Consider the following 18,516-nt stretch of genomic DNA (forward strand, 5'->3'; position numbering starts at 1 on the left):
ATATGGTAGACTGGAACCTCACTTGATATGTAATGAGCATGTGGTCAACTATTCAAATCATGTTCAATTAAGACAGACAGGAGCTACAACCTATTAGGTTGTCCCCATTTCGCTTTCTCACTATAAATATAACCTGGAGATTTCTGAGCCATTTTTGGTCGAATGATCAATTCTAAAACTGCAAGTAAAGCTAATTAATATCTGTAATATTATTATTGTGATAATTTTCTCTTTTAACATACTGAATTGAGGTAGAGAAGTGTCAATATACATATTATGATTTGGATATAAGGTGTTCCCCAAATGCTTCTGTTAATGCAGGAATTTTCAGAATATTCAGAGGTGAAATGATAGTACTGAGACTTGTAATCTAATCAATGCATCCTAGTTTGAATGGACTGACTGGGTGGTAACTATAGATAGGTAGGGCATGACTGGAGTAAGTGGGTCACTGTGGGCATGCCCTGGAAGGGAGAATCTTTCTGTGGTCCCTTTTCTCTCTCTGTTTCCCGAGCCCACCATGAGCTGAGCGACTCTCTTCCACTGGGCCATTTTGCCCTGATGTACTGCTTCAATTTGGGCCTGGAGCAACAGAGTTGTGTATCTGAGAATTGATACCTCTGAAATCATGAGCCCCAAATAAACACCCCCATCTCTAAGTTGTTCTTGATGGATATTTTGGTCACAGTGACAGAAAATCTGACTAAAACAGAAATTGGTATAAGGAGGTGGGTTATTGCTGTGGCTTACCTGATAATGTGATTCAGAAGATTTTAGAAATAGGTTGCCAGAGGAATTGGAAAAGTTTGGAAGTATAGGCTTGAAAAGTCAATGAATGTTGTTAGCAAAGCTTCATGGGCAATTCTTGTGGGAGCTCAGAAGACCATAATGGTGATAGAAATGCAGACTATTCTCATGAGGTTTCAAAGGGAAATGAAGACTCTATTGGTAATTGAACTACAGGCCATTTAGATTATATTCTGGCAAAGAACTTAACCAAAACATTTTGACCATGTCCAGAACCTTTATGTGAGGCTGAATTTAGAAGTGATGGACTAATGAATTTGGCAGAGGAATGAAGTACCCAAATCAGTCAGTGGTATGAATATTGCTGGAAGATTTTAGTCAAGTTTACTGTAAGAATTTGGAGTAAAAAGCAGAACTAAAGGATTTTTTAAACTTTCAATTTGCCCAGAAACATGCATGCAAAGCCAGGAATAAGGAAATTGTTCCAGTTGAAGAGATTGCAGCCCCTAAAGAGATGTTAAGTACTTTGCACAGAGACAGTATGTAAGATGTCTCAAGGGCATCTCAGGAATTTGCAAGACCAAATCCACTACAGGTTCAAGGTTATAGAAGGGAAAATTCTTTTGAGAAAAGATTATCAGGCATCCTACTCCCACAAGGGGCCTAGAAAGTTATTTCACCATGCTGAGTCACACAGGCCCACAGAAACCACTGCAGTCATAATTCTTGGGTGTCCAGGTATTGTGAAAGATGGTTGAAGATCTGGGCATCATCCATGTGGTGCTCTTTCTGCAGAAATACAGGATTCTGTAGTTAAGGGTTCATGAGATCTTCCACAAGGATTTATGAGGAAGACCTGGGAGATCAGGCAAAATGTAGCAGGGTTGGAGTCCCTTATGACAGTCCTGGAATGAAGAACACAGGAATTAACAGATTCTAGTTATGTGGATTGTCTGCCTAAAACAGCTGCTGTCTGTGGAGAGAGTCAGGATAAATAAGAGAGCCCATGAGCACTTCAACCAGCAAGGTCAAAGGGTTGGGCTACCCAAGCCCTTTGGAAAAAAAATTTCAGTCATGAGTTCTGGATGCTGAATGCAGAGTTATTGGATCTGTTTGCCAACTGCTCTTGCTTTGGCCTTATTCCTTATTTCTATGCCCCCATTCCTCCTTTTTGGAATAGAAATGTTCACTCTGTGCCACTGTATATTGGCTATGTGTAATTTGTTTATTTGCTATTTCAGGGGCTCACAACCAAGAGTTTGCCTTGAGTCTTGAAGACTTTTGACATGGACTGGACTTTAGGGTTATGCTAGAACTGTTAATACTATTGAACTCTTAGAAATGAACTAAAATAAATTTTCCTTGGGAGATGGACATGAGCTTTTGGGGGCTAGGGGCTGAATGTTATGTTTCGTATATGAGGTGTCTCCCCAAAGCTCCTATTCATGCAGGAATATACAGAGGGGAAATGATTGGATTGTGAGAACTGTGACCTGATCCGTCCATCGTAGTTTGAATGAACTAACTGAGTGGTAACTGTAGGCAGGTAGGTTATGGCTGGTGGAGGTGAATCATTAGGGAAGTGTGTTCTGGAAGTGTGCTTCTTCCCTGTGGCTCCTTCTTCCTTCTCTCTTTGCTTCCTGATCCTGCTGCAAGCTGAGCAACTTTTCTCCATTGGGCCCTTCTGCCATAATGTGCTGCCTCAACTTGGGCCTATAGCAATGAAGCTAGTAATCTATGGATTGAGACCTCTGAAACTGAGCCCCAAATAAACCTTTCCTCCTCTAAGTTGTTATTTTGGGGTATTTTGGTCACACAGATGGAAAAGCTGACTAAAACAATATATAGCACAGAAAATCAATGTTATGGGTTGGCAAAATCCCTGCTTTCACATGAAATTTTCAGGTAAATGTTGAGTAAGTCTTGAAATATAAATGCAAGTTTCTGATCAACGTGACCAGAGGTTATGAGTTATGCTGATTGCTGCTTTAGTATCAGAAAAAATATTTCACCTTTCACTCAGTCATTAAGCAGAAAAGCAGCCTAGTTTAGTGGTTAAGAACACAGGTTCTTGGCCTAGGCACTTTCTTACTCAAAGTGAGATCCCTAAGTTTTATTAGAAATGAAGAACCTCAGTTCTCTCCTAAGGCTGAATCAGAAATTTGGGGAGGGGATCCAGATCTTTGATTTTTAGCAAGTCCTCCCAGTGACATTATGCATCCCAACTCTGAGAAACATTGATCTTGATTACCTGGGCTTAAACTCTGGTCAATTACTTAGTTCTTACATGACCTAGAGCAAGTTTCTCTAACTCCCTGTGTCCCAGTTTCCTCATATGAAAACGCAAGATGATAATAGTTCATTGAATAGTGCCCTGTGTGCCATTCAGTAAATGTTATTATGGAGTGTTTGCTGCAAACTCAGCACCACGAAGCTAAAGGGGGCAACAGAGGTCATGGTTTCTGCCTTTTCGGAAACTGACTTCTGGTTAGGGAGATAATTCATAACCCATCTGATTTTGTGTGACTTGTGAGTACAAGTCACTTGTTCCAATTCAGGTGTATGTGGGCTCCAAGCCTGAGTTTCCTCATCTGCAAAATAGAGATAAGAACACTATTTTCCTCGTGAATGATTGAGAGAATAGGTCTTAAGCTCTTGGCACAGTGCCTAGTAAATTTTAAGTCTTCAATAATACTAGCTATGCTTATTTCTGTGGACATAGATTATTGGAATAGGAATATGGATTGTAAGGTTAGATTGATAACTCAAAAGGGAATTTAAAAGAGAACACAGATTCTTGAAAGTTGTGCCTAAGCCACTGCTGTGCTTAATGCACAATATTTTTCTTGCCTAAAGTCCTTAATATGGAAGACAACCACTAGTTTAAATAATTTTTTCTCTATTTAACTAGCAATCTTTTATTATTTTTAGTTAAGGTCAACTAACTTTTAATACTAAATTTAAAATAGCTTTCTTCATACATTTTTTGCTATTTCTGAAATTATTACTTATACTTGCTGTTGTGATACAGATATGCAGTGTGCCCTCAAAGCTCATGTGTGAGACAATGTAAGAATGGTCAGAGTGGCATGATTAGATCATGAAAGTTTTAACCTACTCAGTGAATTAATCCATTGATATAAGCCATATTAACTGAATATAACTGTAGCATTAACTGGGAGCTAACTGTAGGCAGGTAGGGTGTGGCTGGAAGAGATAGGTCACAGGAGGCATGCCTTTGGTGTATATATTTTGTCACTGTGAGCAGAGCTCTCTCTACTTCTTGGTCCCTAGGTCCTGACTGCCTTCCTCTGCCATGCCCTTCCACTCTGGTTCTGCCTCACTTCATACCCAGAGCTATGAAGTTGGCTGACCTTGGATTAAACCTCTGACACCGCAAGCCAAAATAAACTTTTCCTTTCCTGCATTGTTCTTGTTAGGTCTTTTGGTCAAATTGATGAAAAAGCTGACACTCGTTCATGACTTTTTCCTCTCTCACTTGATGATAAAACCCATGGTAGCAGAGATAGTCTCTTGTCCATTATTTGGTCCCCAATATCTAACTCAAACAGTTACTATTTGTTGAAAAGAGAATGAATGAATGAATAATGAATGAATGAAGCAGATTCCATCCACAGATGCTATATGCTACTTAATATAGTAAACCTGGATTTGAGATGGAGAGTCGGGTAGGATTGTAAACTATGACACAAACTATTTCAAGAGAACAAATATTTCAGGAATTCAGAAGTAACCAGCACAAACACACCACCTGCTTGGATGTTCCCACGTACACTGGAGTGGTTGTGAGAAGCATCGTAAACATCAGTGCATGGAGTGACAGGGTCTGGTCAAAGAGAGAGAGCAAGTGCAGGTACATACAGGAGTGATCCAGAAACCAAGTTGGTGGCAGGGAGTCAGGGCCAACTCTCAGGGTCAGACAAAAAAAAAACAAAAAAAACCAAAAACAAACAAACAAACAAAAACAACACAGGAAATCTAAAACCAGGGAAAAGAGTAAATAATCAGAGAGTAGAAATTACCTCTGGATACTAGAAAATAAGGCTACATAGGCAGTCATTGGGCTTACTTTAATGACCTTTGCTCCAGGTGGAATAAGACTGGCCAGGCTCTATTCAAGCATTTTTAATAAAATTTAATTTTAGGGCAATTTAGACTCACAGCAAAACTCAGTGAAAGGTACAGAAATTTCTCCTGTTTTCCTCCCTGACCCCCCAACATACTCCTCATTATCATCTCCCACCAGAGTGGTTTATTCGTTCCAGTGGATGAACATGGACACATCATTACCGTACAAAGTCCCTAGTGTATCCGAGGGTTCACTTTTGGTGTTGTACATTCTGTACATTTGGGCATACTTTTAATGGCATGTATCCACCATCATAGTGTCATACAGAGTAGGTTCACATCCCTGAAAATCTTCTGTGCTTCACCTATTCATTCCTTGTTCTGAGCCCCTGGCAACCACTGATGGCTTCTAGTGTCTCCATAGTTTTACCATTTCCAGGATGTCATCTGATTGGAATCATATAGTATGTAACTTTATCAGACTGGCTTTTTTTACTCAGTAATGTGCATTTAAGTTTCTTCCATGCCTTTTCATGACTTGATAGCTCATTTCTTTTTGGCATGGAATAATATACTCCATTGTCTGGATGTACCACAGTTTATTTATCCATTCATCTGCTGAAGGACATCTTAGTTGTTTCCAAGTTTTAGCAAGGAGAATAAAACTGCTATAAACATCCATGGGCAGGTTTTGTGCGGACATACGTTTTCAATCCATTTGGGTAAATACCAAGGACCATGATGGCTGGATTGTTTGGTAAGAGTATGATTAATTTTGTAAGAACTGCCAAACTGACTTCCAAATTGGCCAGACCATTATTTTTCCTTCCCACCAGCAATGAATGATAGTTCCTATTGCTCCACATTCTTGCCAGAATTTGGTGTTGTCAGTTTTCTGGATTTTGGCCATTCTAATAGGCATGTGGTGGTATGTCACTGTTTTAATTTGCATTTCTATGATGACATATGATGTGGAGCATCTTTTCATATGCTTATTTGCCATCTGTAGATTTTCTTTAGTGAGGTATCTGTTCAGATTTTTGGCCCAATTTTTAATCAGGTGGTTTTCCCCCCTTCATTGTTTCATTTTAAGAGTTCTTTCTGTATTTGGATAATAGTCTTTCATCATATATGTTTGCAACATTTTTCTTCCAGTATGTGGCTTGCCTTTTCATTCTCTTGATGTTTAATAACTTTTCAGCCTTGGGAACACTACCTAACACTTTTAAAGCTGTTTCTTCAGTTAATGCTTTGCCTAAGTAGGACCATCTTAAGGTTTAATGAGATAATGCACAAGAAAGCCTAGGACTGTACATTACTCAACCAAAAGTAAGTGTTCAGTAAGATTGGATAGCTTGCAATTATTAAAATTTTATAAATAAGGTCATGCTATATGCTGCTATGCTGCAATATTACACAGACTGAAATATCAGACTAGTCCTATACTTTTTCAACATTTCCCCAATTTTTTTCCATATTCCACATTGATTTCTTCTCAGACATGCACCTTTTTTCCCCATGTAAGAGCATTAGACTCTGACAGAATTTAAATTCACTAGTTAAAAGTTGATAATTCAATTTTTGATGTCTGAAAATGTCAGGATTTCACTTTCATCTTAGAAGGATATGTTTTTCTGGACATAGAATTCTTTCTTGACTCTCTTTAATACTTTAAAGATATTATATCATTTTCTTGTTTGCATAATTTATGACAAAAGTCTATAATCTTTCTATCTTTGTTAACTTCTACCTAATGTGTCATTCCCCACCCCACAGTGGTTTTTAATGTTCTTTTTGTCACTAGTTTTTAGCATTTTGAATATGAAATTCTTTGTTGTAATTTTATTTGTAGTTACCCTGCTTGGGGTTCATTGAACTTCTTGGATTCGGATTTTAAAAATAAAATTTGGAAAACTTTCAAGTATTGTGTCTTTATACATTTCCTCAATAATATTTCATTCCTCCCTCGAAGAACACACGTTAGAGAACTTGATATTGTCCTACAGATTATTGAGGCTCTGAACATTTTTAAGTCTTTTATCTCATATACTTTTGTTTAGATAGTTTCTAGTACCGTCTGTAAATTCATTGACTGATCTTTTCTTCTGCAATGTTTAATCTGATAGGCTTATTAGACTGTTTACATTGCAGTAGTGTGTTTTTATGTTCAAAATTTCTATGTAGTTCTTTTGTTATACATAGTTTATTTTTATCTACTGGGATTATCTATGTGTCTCTTTCCTCATAATGCCCATCTTTGCTTTCAAATTTTTGAATACGTTTACCACATTCTTGTAGGCTACTTCCACTATTTCTGTCATATGAATTTATTTTTATTAACTGATTTTTCTCCCAGCCATTAATTGCCTGTTATTGTTTCTGCATGGACCTAGTAACATTCTATTTTATGCTAGACTTTGTGAAGCTATATTGCTGAGTATCTGTGTTCAGTTGTCCTAGTAGTATAAGTGTTTTTTCCTTATAGACAGGTAATTTACTTGCCAGGCAACTTGTTCCTACAAGACTTGCTAATAAGGGGCCAGGGTAACTTTTATTTGGGGATAGATGAGCCCTTCTGCTAAAGCACCAGCTTGCTGGCATTGCTACTGAATGCTACAGAGGTTCAACTGTTTCTTGACACTGTCTATTTGGAACTTAAGTGTCTCTCATTGTTCTGTGAACTCTAGTAGTGGTTCAGATCAGTTTATTATCAGTCTTTTCTCCTCAGTTCTTTGTCTTTCTCATGGAGTCTCTATACATATACAGTATATTATTTGGTTAAAGACTCAAGGAACCTGTTATGTAGTTCTTATTTTTTTACCTGCACATATTCCTTCCCTTGGCACCTGTCCCAAAAATTCCTGCTGCTTTGGTAGCCCCAAATTCTGTTTGTAGTCTCTCTTCCCAATGTCTTAGTAAGTATGGCAGCAATCCAGAGTGATATTGGGACCTATTTCTTTCTTTTTGCTCTAAGATCAGGGTCCTGTACTGCTTGTTTCTTAATATTTAAAAAAGTCATTTCGTTTTTTTTAAATTTTATATATAATAGAAGAATTAATCACAATAATTTCTAAAAATAGAGTTAATGGCTTACATATTAAAAAGACCATCCTGACTGCTATGTAAAGAATGGAGTAAAGATAGGAAGAGAAAAAGCAGGTTGACCAGGTAAGAGGCTACTCCAATAGTCCTGGTAAGAAATAATGCAGGTTTGGGGTATAGAAATTGAATTTTACTAAAAAGCTTAGGAAATGGAGATTGATCATTACTCTCTACTCATGTGATTTATTGGTTATTTCTTAAACTTTTTATGTTGAGAGGATTTGTCTGAAATTCTAATAAGGAAATTTGCAAGATAATATACATTTAGAGTTGTCTACACAAATATCACCTGGATGTACATCAATAGATTTTTGTGTGGGTATTCAGAGATAAAATTTTCATTTTCATATTTTTGGACAAATATAGTGAATGACATTTTGAAAACTGATTTTATCAACACCACTTTTAGCTAGCTCTTTTTTTTCCCTGAAATATATTAATACCTACTATTATGCAAGAGAAATGATATTTTTAGATGTTCCTTATAGCACACCCAAAAAAGGAATGTTATCTTCCTTTGAGTCTTATAAAATATACAACCAGTAAGTCAATATGTTTTATTAAATGCCCACTGTGCACATGACCTGAAACAGGCTTTGTAGGAAAGTATGAATCAAAAGGGAAGGTATCATTTTCTGACATGAAGGGATCATACTACAACAGTAGAGAAAAGATGGGCCACAAGAAGCAGGAAGAAATTGCACTTTCCATGCTGGCAAGGGGAACTGGAGTGAGAATCAGGAAAACTGGATTTGGTCTTCCATGTCTATTACCTTTAGAAAAAGATGTGATTCCTAATGCTCAGTTTCCTTATTTATAAATCATACGCTGTTCTTTTAAGTATAAGATTTTGATTCAATCAGTCCAGGGAGCAACCCGGGCGTGAGAATTTCTAACAGCTCCCCCATGTGGCTCTAGTTTGTACCAAAGGTTGAGAATGACTGGACAAAAGGAGAGAAGTTAACAGAAAATTGTCAACAATATGTAGCAAGCAAAAGTCCTACCACGTGGGTCTAAGCAAATATTGAAAAATTCAGCAAACCCTGACATTTTTTAAGGACTGGTGAAGAAAAGTGGTGGGAATTTCTCTGGAGCTGAAGAAACTTGAATGGCCATGTTAATTTCAAGGCTCTGTGTTAGTTAGGTTTCCAGAAAAAAGGGATACACATTCACATTGTGTAAGTTTAGTGCAGTTTAAAGATGTGGGCAGGTCATAGGGAGACTTCAATGGATGGCATGGATCTAGAACTAGTAAGGTTGAGTCTTGTTACCATCCCTAGACTGAAAGAGGTGAGGGAAAGAGCAGCTACTGAGTCTGAGAGGACTCTGGTGAGGGCCCCTGACCGAAGCCAGCACCACCTTCAGCTGAGGAATTCACTCGCCAATGGCAACCCTGGAAAATGATCTGGGGAAATAAATACCCTGGTCTCCTCCCACCCTTCATCACACCTTCTGATACTGTCCCCTCTTGGTGGAACCTCCCCAGAAGCCAGAGGGCATGGGAGCTTATTCTTACAGTCCATGTTGTCTGGCCTCCTGGGTTCAGTGCAGTGTGAATAAGTGGGGACAATGGATATGAGGGGCAAATGGAAAGCATTCAGCACAAGTCATTTCTGACAGCCAGCAGTAGGTCCCAGAAAATCAGGAAAAATACTCCTTTGCCCTCTAGCTAGGGCATAGGATACTGAAGGTACTGGAATGAGAGAAAGTTAAGTATACAAAATTAGTCTCTTAACACTACATGGTCATTCTAACAGCATATTTACAAAATAGCCTGGAGGGTTAGACTTGGCTATCCTGGCAGCCCTACTCCAGGGAGTCTGTGCCAGAGCAAGAGGCTATAATTTTAAAAAGCCATCTGGAAGCAAGGAATGTCACTAGACATCCTCCCAAAGGTGGGGTGCCAAGCACCCAGTGGACTCCTCAGAGTCTAAAATGTCCAAAGGAAAGCTGTTTCTTCACTTCAGAGTAGAAATATCAGTTAAAGGACTGGACATCAGCAATGACTGCAGAAATGGCAAAAGGAATTTGAGAAGTCATTTATGACCTCTTAGAACACAGGTAAGGTACACCTGCACTTAGTCTCCTCTCTTAGGATCAGCAAGTAATAGAACTCCAATCAGAATAGAGTAATTCAAAAAGGGAGGTTTTAAAATGTGTTCATTAGTGCATTATAATTATACATAATAGTGGGATTCATTTTACATAATCAGACATGCATGGAATGTAATTTGCTCCATTTCAATCGTCAGTGCTTCCTCTTTCACTAACCTCCCCCCTTTCTTATTCCCATCCTCTATTGGTCTTCCTTCTGTTAATTTATTTATTGCTTTTTAAAAATAATCGTTGCTGGGAGATCCAAGATGGCAGACTAGAGGGAGGCCACATTACTTGTCGCTCCGTGACTCGGGATTCAAGCAGAGGTAATGGTTCTCTGTGAGGCAGCCTTCCCTGCCCACTGATCCCATACTATCTACCTCCCATTGCCCACCTTGTTTGCCCGCCATCTGCCAACATATCCACAGTATTTTGAGTCCAGATCCCTCACTGACTGCCACATATCATCTGCCATTTGCCCTTTTACCCACCTCTTGTCTGCCCATCACCTGCCTATCACCTACCCATCACCTGTTGCTGGATATCCACCCACTGATTTTCTGCCAATTTCTCGCCAGTAGCCTGCAGAACACCGTCGGATGGTCTGCTGCCTGTTGCTGCCTGGAAGTCCATTGTCACAGTATAGGGACTGGTTACACGCAACTGCTGCCAGCGAGGCTCTCTCCAGCTCAGGGAGTCCTTAAGTGTGAAGGGATGGAGGAGGCAGCTAAAACCAATGGGAAGACTGGAAAAGGGTATGAGGGCATCTTTCTGTGGTTTCATCCACCCTATGGGTCCAGCACCTGCTGGACAGAAGCTAGCATCAAACTTCAGATAACCCCACCTATCAGCAGAGAAGGGAAGCTGAGGAAGTTTTTGAAAGTCAATGGAAACAATTGTTCAATTTTCCATTGAGTTTCCTATTTTAATTTTTCATGTTTTTCCTTCTCTCTCACACCTCTACCTTCTTTGAATCCAAATATTTTTCATGTATCAATTTATTGAGGAATGGGATGTCTGAATAGTATATTACATATTACAGTTTTGTTGTGTATTCTTATATTTTTACTTTTTTATAAATTGGTATATATTTTTTCTTTCACTTATCTGTCTCCCTCAATTCTTTCTCACTTCTCTCACACTAACAGCAACCTTCTATTAATTCCTCCTTTGCTCTTACTATAAATTTTTACCTCTATCTTCTTTCCTTCTCCTGCATAAACACCACATCTTACACTACTTCTGTTCCCTCATTATCCATCATTTGAGACAGAAGTTTAACAAACTTACTGTTTACATTGTAGACAATAATTAAATACATCATTTCTGTTTATTGCAACAAACTGTAGACACCTTAACAAGAGCCATTAAGTTTAAGGCTGTATATTGTTTGCATTGGGTGCTGTTAGTATTTGTCTCCCTGTTAAAGGTGAGGTACTAGAAGCCTTCAGGAACACCGTAAAACTACAGGGTAGAAACTGTACTGCCTCAGTTCCACACTGATAGATGAGAAGACACGCAAACAACATGAAAAAAAAAAAATGGAACAAAGCACCTCAAACAAACCAAAATGTTCCAACAATAGAATTCATAGACCACACAGTAGACAAAATGTCAGTCAAGGAGTTTAGAAGGTACATAGTTAGACTGATCTTCAAAATAAAGTATGATATTGGGGTGAAAATACAGGAAGTGAAAGATCACTTCAATAAAGAGGCAGAGATTATAAAAAGGAATCAATCAGAAATTCTTGAAATGAAAGAAACAATAAACCAAATTAAAAATTCAATGGAAAATATCAGCAACAGACAAGACCACTTGGAAGAAAGAACCTGAGACAATGAAGACACAATATATATTCTTGAAAATAAAGACAACCACACAGAGAAGATGGTAAGAAACCATGTATAGAACTTCCAAGAATTGTGGGGTAACATGAAAAGATGAGATTTAAGATCTATGAGAATAGACTAAGGCATGGAGATAGAACAAACCCAAGGAATGCACAAAATTTTCAAGGATATAACATCAGGAAATTTCCTAAATCTTAAAGAATGAATGGAAAATCAACTACAAGAGGCATAGAGGATCCCAATGTATAAAGTTACAGCAGACCCAGACCAAGGCACATTATAATGAGAATACTAACATACAGAAGGAAGGCTAGAATTTTAAAGGCTGTGAGAGAAAAAAGTCAAACTACATATAGGGGGAAACCAATTAGGATCTCAACTAATTTCTCAGCCCAGACCCTCAATGCCACAAGGTCCTGGATCATATATATCAAGCTCCAAAGAAAATGGATCTCAACCTAGAATTTTATATCTAGAAAAACTAAGCTTAAGATGTGAAGATGAAATAAAAACCTTCCATGAGAAACAAGAGTTAAAAGAATTCACAACTATAAAGCCTGCACTACAGAACATTCTCCACACAATATTCCAGAGAAGGAAATGAAAAAAAAAAAAAAAAGTAAACCAACAAAGGGAATAACTATACTATAGAAAAGTCAATCAAAGGAAAAACCAAGTCAAGTTAAAGACCAAAAATAATCCAAAATGACTAGGAATACAAATCATGTCTCAATAATAACCCTGAATGTTAATGGCCTAAGCTTATCAATCAAAAGACATAGATTGTCAAACTGGATATTAAAAAAAGACCCAACAATATGCTGTATTCAGAGACACACCCCCAGGAAAAGACATCCACATACTGAAGGTGAAAGGTTAGAAAAAAAATATATCACTCACAAGGACTATGTAAACAAGCAGGGGTTTCCATCCTCAGATAGAGTAGACTTCAAGTCAAAGTTATTAAGAAGGAATAAAAGAAGGGCATTTCATATTGCTTAAGGGGATCATACATCAACAAGGACATAACAATCATAAATATCTAGGCCCCAAACCAATGGAGCATCTATGTACATCTTCTCAAAAAAACCAAATAGACCACAACACGATAATACTGGTGATTTAACACATCTCTCTCACCCTGGATAGATATTCCAGGAAAACATTAAGCAATAAAACTATAGAAATAATGATTCAATCAGTAATTTGACTTAATGGACATATACTTAGTATTTAATCCATTAAACAGTGAACACACTTTCTTTCTCAGCAGCACATGGTTCCTCCTCTACAATAACCATATATTATGCCACAGAAGAACTCTTACCAAACACAAAAAAAATAGAAATACTATCTTGCATTCTATCATATCATAAGAGAATGAGACTAGAAATCAATGAGAAAATAAAATAGAAGCTACTCCAACACCTGGAGACTAAATAACTGCTATTGAATGATCAACAGATAGCAGTAGAAATCAGAGAGGAAATAAAAAAATACTTAGAGGTAAATGAGGAACACTGATACAACATATCAAAATCTCTGGGATACTATGAAGGCAGTGCTAAGAGGAAAGTTCCTTACATTGAGCTCATTCATTAAAAGAATGAAAAGTCAATAAATAAGTGACCTAACATTACATCTCAAAGTCCTAGAAAAAGAAGGAATAAATCAATACCGAAGTAGTAGAAGATAGGAAAGAATTAAAAACCAGAGCAAAATCAATGAATTGAAACAACAGAAACAATCAAAAAAATCAGAAAAATGAAAAGCTGATTGAAAAAATAAAATAAATTGGTAAGCCTTTAGCCATGCTAATAAGAGAAAGAGAAAACTCAAATTACTAAAATTTGTGATGAAAAGGGAAATATCATGACAGACACTACTGAAATACAGAAGATAATTAGAAACTATTTTGAGAATTTATACTCCAATAAAATAGAAAATCTCTAAGACATCAACAAATTATAGATATGTATGATCTATTCAAACTGAACATACAAAATTTAAACACATCAATTTTAAGCAATGAAATAGAAGACACCATCAAAAGCCTTACAACCAAGAAAATCTCAGGACCAGCTCTATTCTTAACTGAGTTCTACAAAAACATCAAAGAGGAACCAACACCAATACTCCTCAAAATATTCCTTGAAATAGAAAAGGAGGGAACCCTTCCTGATTCATTCTCTGGGGCTAGTATCACCCTGATACCAAAATCAGACAAAGACTCATTGAGGAAAGAAAACTTCAGACCAATATCCCTGATGAGCATAGATGCAAAAATTCTCAATAAAATTCTGGCAAATTGCATACAAAACATATTTTTTTAAAAAAGCAGTACACCACAATCAAGTGGGGTTCATCCCAGGGATTCAGACTTGGTTCAACACACAGAAATCAAAAACATAATTCATCACATCAATAGACATAAAGAACAAGAATCATATGATTATCTCAATAGGTGCAGGAAAAGCATTTCACAAAACACAGCACCACTTCATGTTCAGAACGCTAGAAAAAACTAAGGATACTAGGAACACACCTCAACATTGTAAAAGCTATCTATGATAGGCCCAAAGATAACATCATTGTAAATGGAGAAAAATTGTAAACATTCCCTCTAAAAACTGTAACGAGGCAGGGATACTCTCTTTCACCACTTCTTTTATATCTCATCCTAGAAACTCTAGCCAGAGCAGACAGATAAAAGAGATTAAAGAGATACAAATAGGAAAAGAGGAACTCAAACTATCACTATTTGCCAATGACATGATTCTACATTTAGAAGATCCAAAAAATTCCACCAGAAAAATTCTAGAACTAATTAATGAATTCAGCAAAGTAGCAGAATATAAAATCAATGCCCATAAATCCAATGCATTTCTATACGTAAACAATGTATCCACTGCAAAAGAAAGTAGGAAATCTACCCCATTTACAATAGCCTCAAAAAAGAAATTGGGGAATCAATTTAACAACAGGTGAAAGTCCTCTACAATGAAAACTACAGAACACTAGAGAATAAAATTGAAGAACTTAGAAGATGGAAAGATCTCCCATGATCTTGAATAGACAGAATTAATATTGTAAAAATGGCCATACTACCAAGAGTGTTATACAGATTTAGGTGCAATTCCTATTAAAAACCTTAATGACATTCTTCAATGGAACTATAAAAAGCAATCATGAAATTATTTGGAAAAATAAGAGACCTAGAATAGCCAAAACAACCCTTAGCAAGAAATGTTAAGCAGGAGGCATCATAATACCAGACTTTAAACTACACTACAGAGCCATAGTAATAAAAACACCATGGTATTGGCACCAAAATAGATGTGTAGACCAACAGTACAATTTAGAAGACACAGAGATGAAACCCACATAAATACAATTATCTCATACTAGACAAAGGTGCCAAAAGCATACAGTATAAAAAAGATAGCCTCTTCAACAAATGGTGCTGGGAAAACTGGAAATCCATATATAACAAAATGAAATTAAACATCTATCTCTCACCCTACACAAAACTCAACTCAAAGTGGATCAAAGACTTAGGCACTAGGACAGAGAACATGCGCCTAACAGATGAAAAACTAGGCCCAAATCTTGACCATGTCAGCCTGGGACCTGACTTCCTTAACAAGATTTTTAAAGCACAAGAAGCAAAATTAAGAATCAATAAATGGGATGGATTCAAACTAAAAAGCTTCTTCTCAGCAAAGGAAATAATCAAAGAGAGAGCCTACAGAATGGGAGAAAAATCTTTACCACATGCTTCTTGGGTAACAAACTAATCTCCAGGATACATAAAGAATTCAAATACTAACACCAACAAAACAAATAACCACAATAAATAATGGAACAAGGAACTGAACCAACACTTCACAGAAGAAATATAATCGATCAACAAACATATGAAAAAAATGTTCATCATCTATAGCAATTAGAGAAATTCAAATCAAATTACTGTAAGATTTCATCTCACTTCAGTCCAGAGTGGCAATTATCAAGAATACAAAGCACAATAAATGTTGGGCAAGGATGTGGGGGGAAAAAGGTACACTCATACATTGCTGATGGTATGGCAAATTGAATGAAAATACTATGGAAAGGCAATATGGAGATTCCCAGAAAACTTGGAATGGAAACACCATTTGACCCAGGTATCCCCACTGCTCAATCTACACCCAAAGGATCTGAATCAACATACTAGAGTGACACAGTCATATCAATGTTTATAGCAACTCAATTCAAAATAACTAAACTATAGAACCAAAATATATGTCCTTCAACAGATGAATGGATAAAGAAAATGCGGTATATATACACAATGGAATACTACTCAGCTTTACAGAAGAATGAAATTATGGCATTTGCAGGTAAATGAATGGAGCTGGGGAATATCATGGTAAGTGAAATAATACAAACCCAAAACCCAAAGGCCAAAAGTTTTCTCTGATAAGCAAATGCTGATCCATAATGAGGGGGTTGGGGCAGGGAAGAGTGAAGGAACTTTGGATCATTCAGAGGGGAGTGAGGATTAGGGTGGGGCGTGGGGATGTAAAGGACTATGAAATGAGAGGGACATTATTACCCCATATACATGTCTGACAACATTACCAGTGTGACACTGTACCATGTACAGCTAAAGGAATGAGGAGTTGTGCTCCATTTGTGTACAATGTGTCAAAATGCATTCTACTATTATCTATAACTAGCTAGAATAAATGGACTTGGACTGTTACTCAACCACTGTTACCCAACCCAGGTGCAGAAGCTCATCCCATGAAAAATCAATTTTCATCCCATGAAAAATCAATGAGATACAAGTGCTATGGGAAAGGAAGGACTTTACTCAGTGACCAAAGAATAGAGAAGAGGGAGCTTAGCTCACAAATCACCTTCTCCAGTCCAGAGGGTTAGAAGATCTGAGTATCCATAAGACAGGAATAAGGAGGCAGAGAGATAAGCTCCTAAGAGGAGGAATACTTGTGTTTTTCTGGGGAACAGGTGGAGATCTTCCAGAAACTCGGGCATTACCTCTTAAGACAGAGATGCCCAGCCTCTCATGCCATTCCAGCCATCCATGGGACTTCTGTAGGCCTTGCAAACAGGGAAGAGCCCTGAGTCTTGGCCTTCCTGGGCCCAGAACAAGGCCCCATGTATGAAGTATTTACCAGGTGAATGGGCTTTGGAATGTGGGGAATTCCTTCTACTCCCTCTTCACTCATTCACCAGTTTAGGCACTGAGTCACGCACCTGGCAATCACTGAGCTCCCATCTGCTGGGCATGACCATAGGTAAAAGGTGTAGAGAAGACCAGGAGGATCTCAAAATCCCTGCCAGGGAGCTGCCCAACTGCCATGATGCTGGGTGCCAAGCTTCTGGCTTGGGCCTCCTCCATTCTCTGGTGGGGAAGTCCAAGGCAGGAGGGTCCCAGGTCATGGGTATGTAGGTAGGGCTAAGTTGTCCATGACCTGGGGTCTGGAGGTGCCAGCAACCAGGAGTCAGATGGGGAGGTGAGGAACGTGCTGTCTGTTTGTGCAGAAGCATGACATGGCCCACACATTGGGGTCAGGATTTCCTCATCTTGGGCTGCCATGCAAACCCTTCTCAAAGATCTTCTGCCACAGGTAGAGGTGATGTCAATCTGGGATCCCTGCTCTTCATCCTCTGGGCAACAACACTGTGGCTCCCTCAGCCAGGCATCACCCCACTATTTCCCAGGGCTGTCCACCCCATGTCCACTGGCAATAGGCATACTCACTGCTGGGAAGACCCCGGGTCACCCCATATGGCATGGGAATGATTAACACAGGTTCTGCAGTCAGATTTCCTGCTCTCAATCTCAGATCTGTCATCCACTCTGGGACCTTGGGAAAGTGACCTAATATCCTCTTTGAGGCTTCATTTCTTCATCAGCAAAATGGATATAGTAGAGCCAGCCTCATGGATTGAGGATTAAATGTCATAAACATGCTAAGACATGGTGCCTGGCGTATATAAACACTCAGAAAATGTTAGATCTTCAAATACCCTTTTCCCAGGAGGGCAGAGCACCTTCTTGGTCAAGGGCTTTGGGATCCATAGCACCTTCCTGGTCAAGGGCTTTGGGATCTGGCATTCATTCATTGACACATCATTCCTCATACTTCTAAATTGGTGGGTCAGGATGGTCAAGTACACAGTAAGCATAGGAAGCAAGCCAACCCTCACTGACTATGTGATCTTGGGAAAATGATTGAACTTCTTAGAACCTCAGTTCCCTCTTCAATAAAACAGTAATAATAACCACACCCACCTCTAGGGTGGAGGGTTTCGTGAGAAGACGCCCAAGAACACATGGCACATTGCCTGACCCAGCATGAGGGACTGATAAGCCTTTAGTGCCTCCAAATAGGCAAAGTGCTAGAAGGGGTGGAGGATTTGATGTGAAGATTCCAAAGAGCACTTGGCACACTGCCTGAGTGTGTGGCCTGAAGAATGGTGTCTCCAGGGACCACAGGGGCTGCCTCCACCTTTTCTCAGGCCTGATGGGGACAAGGAACGGGTCTACTATTGTGGCAGTCAGAGGACAGGCAGTGCCACGGAGAGCCTGGTCTTTCCCCTGATGAGGAACATGTGT

Source organism: Sciurus vulgaris, assembly GCF_902686455.1.
Source record: "Sciurus vulgaris genome assembly, chromosome: 2".
Lineage (NCBI taxonomy): Eukaryota > Metazoa > Chordata > Mammalia > Rodentia > Sciuridae > Sciurus > Sciurus vulgaris.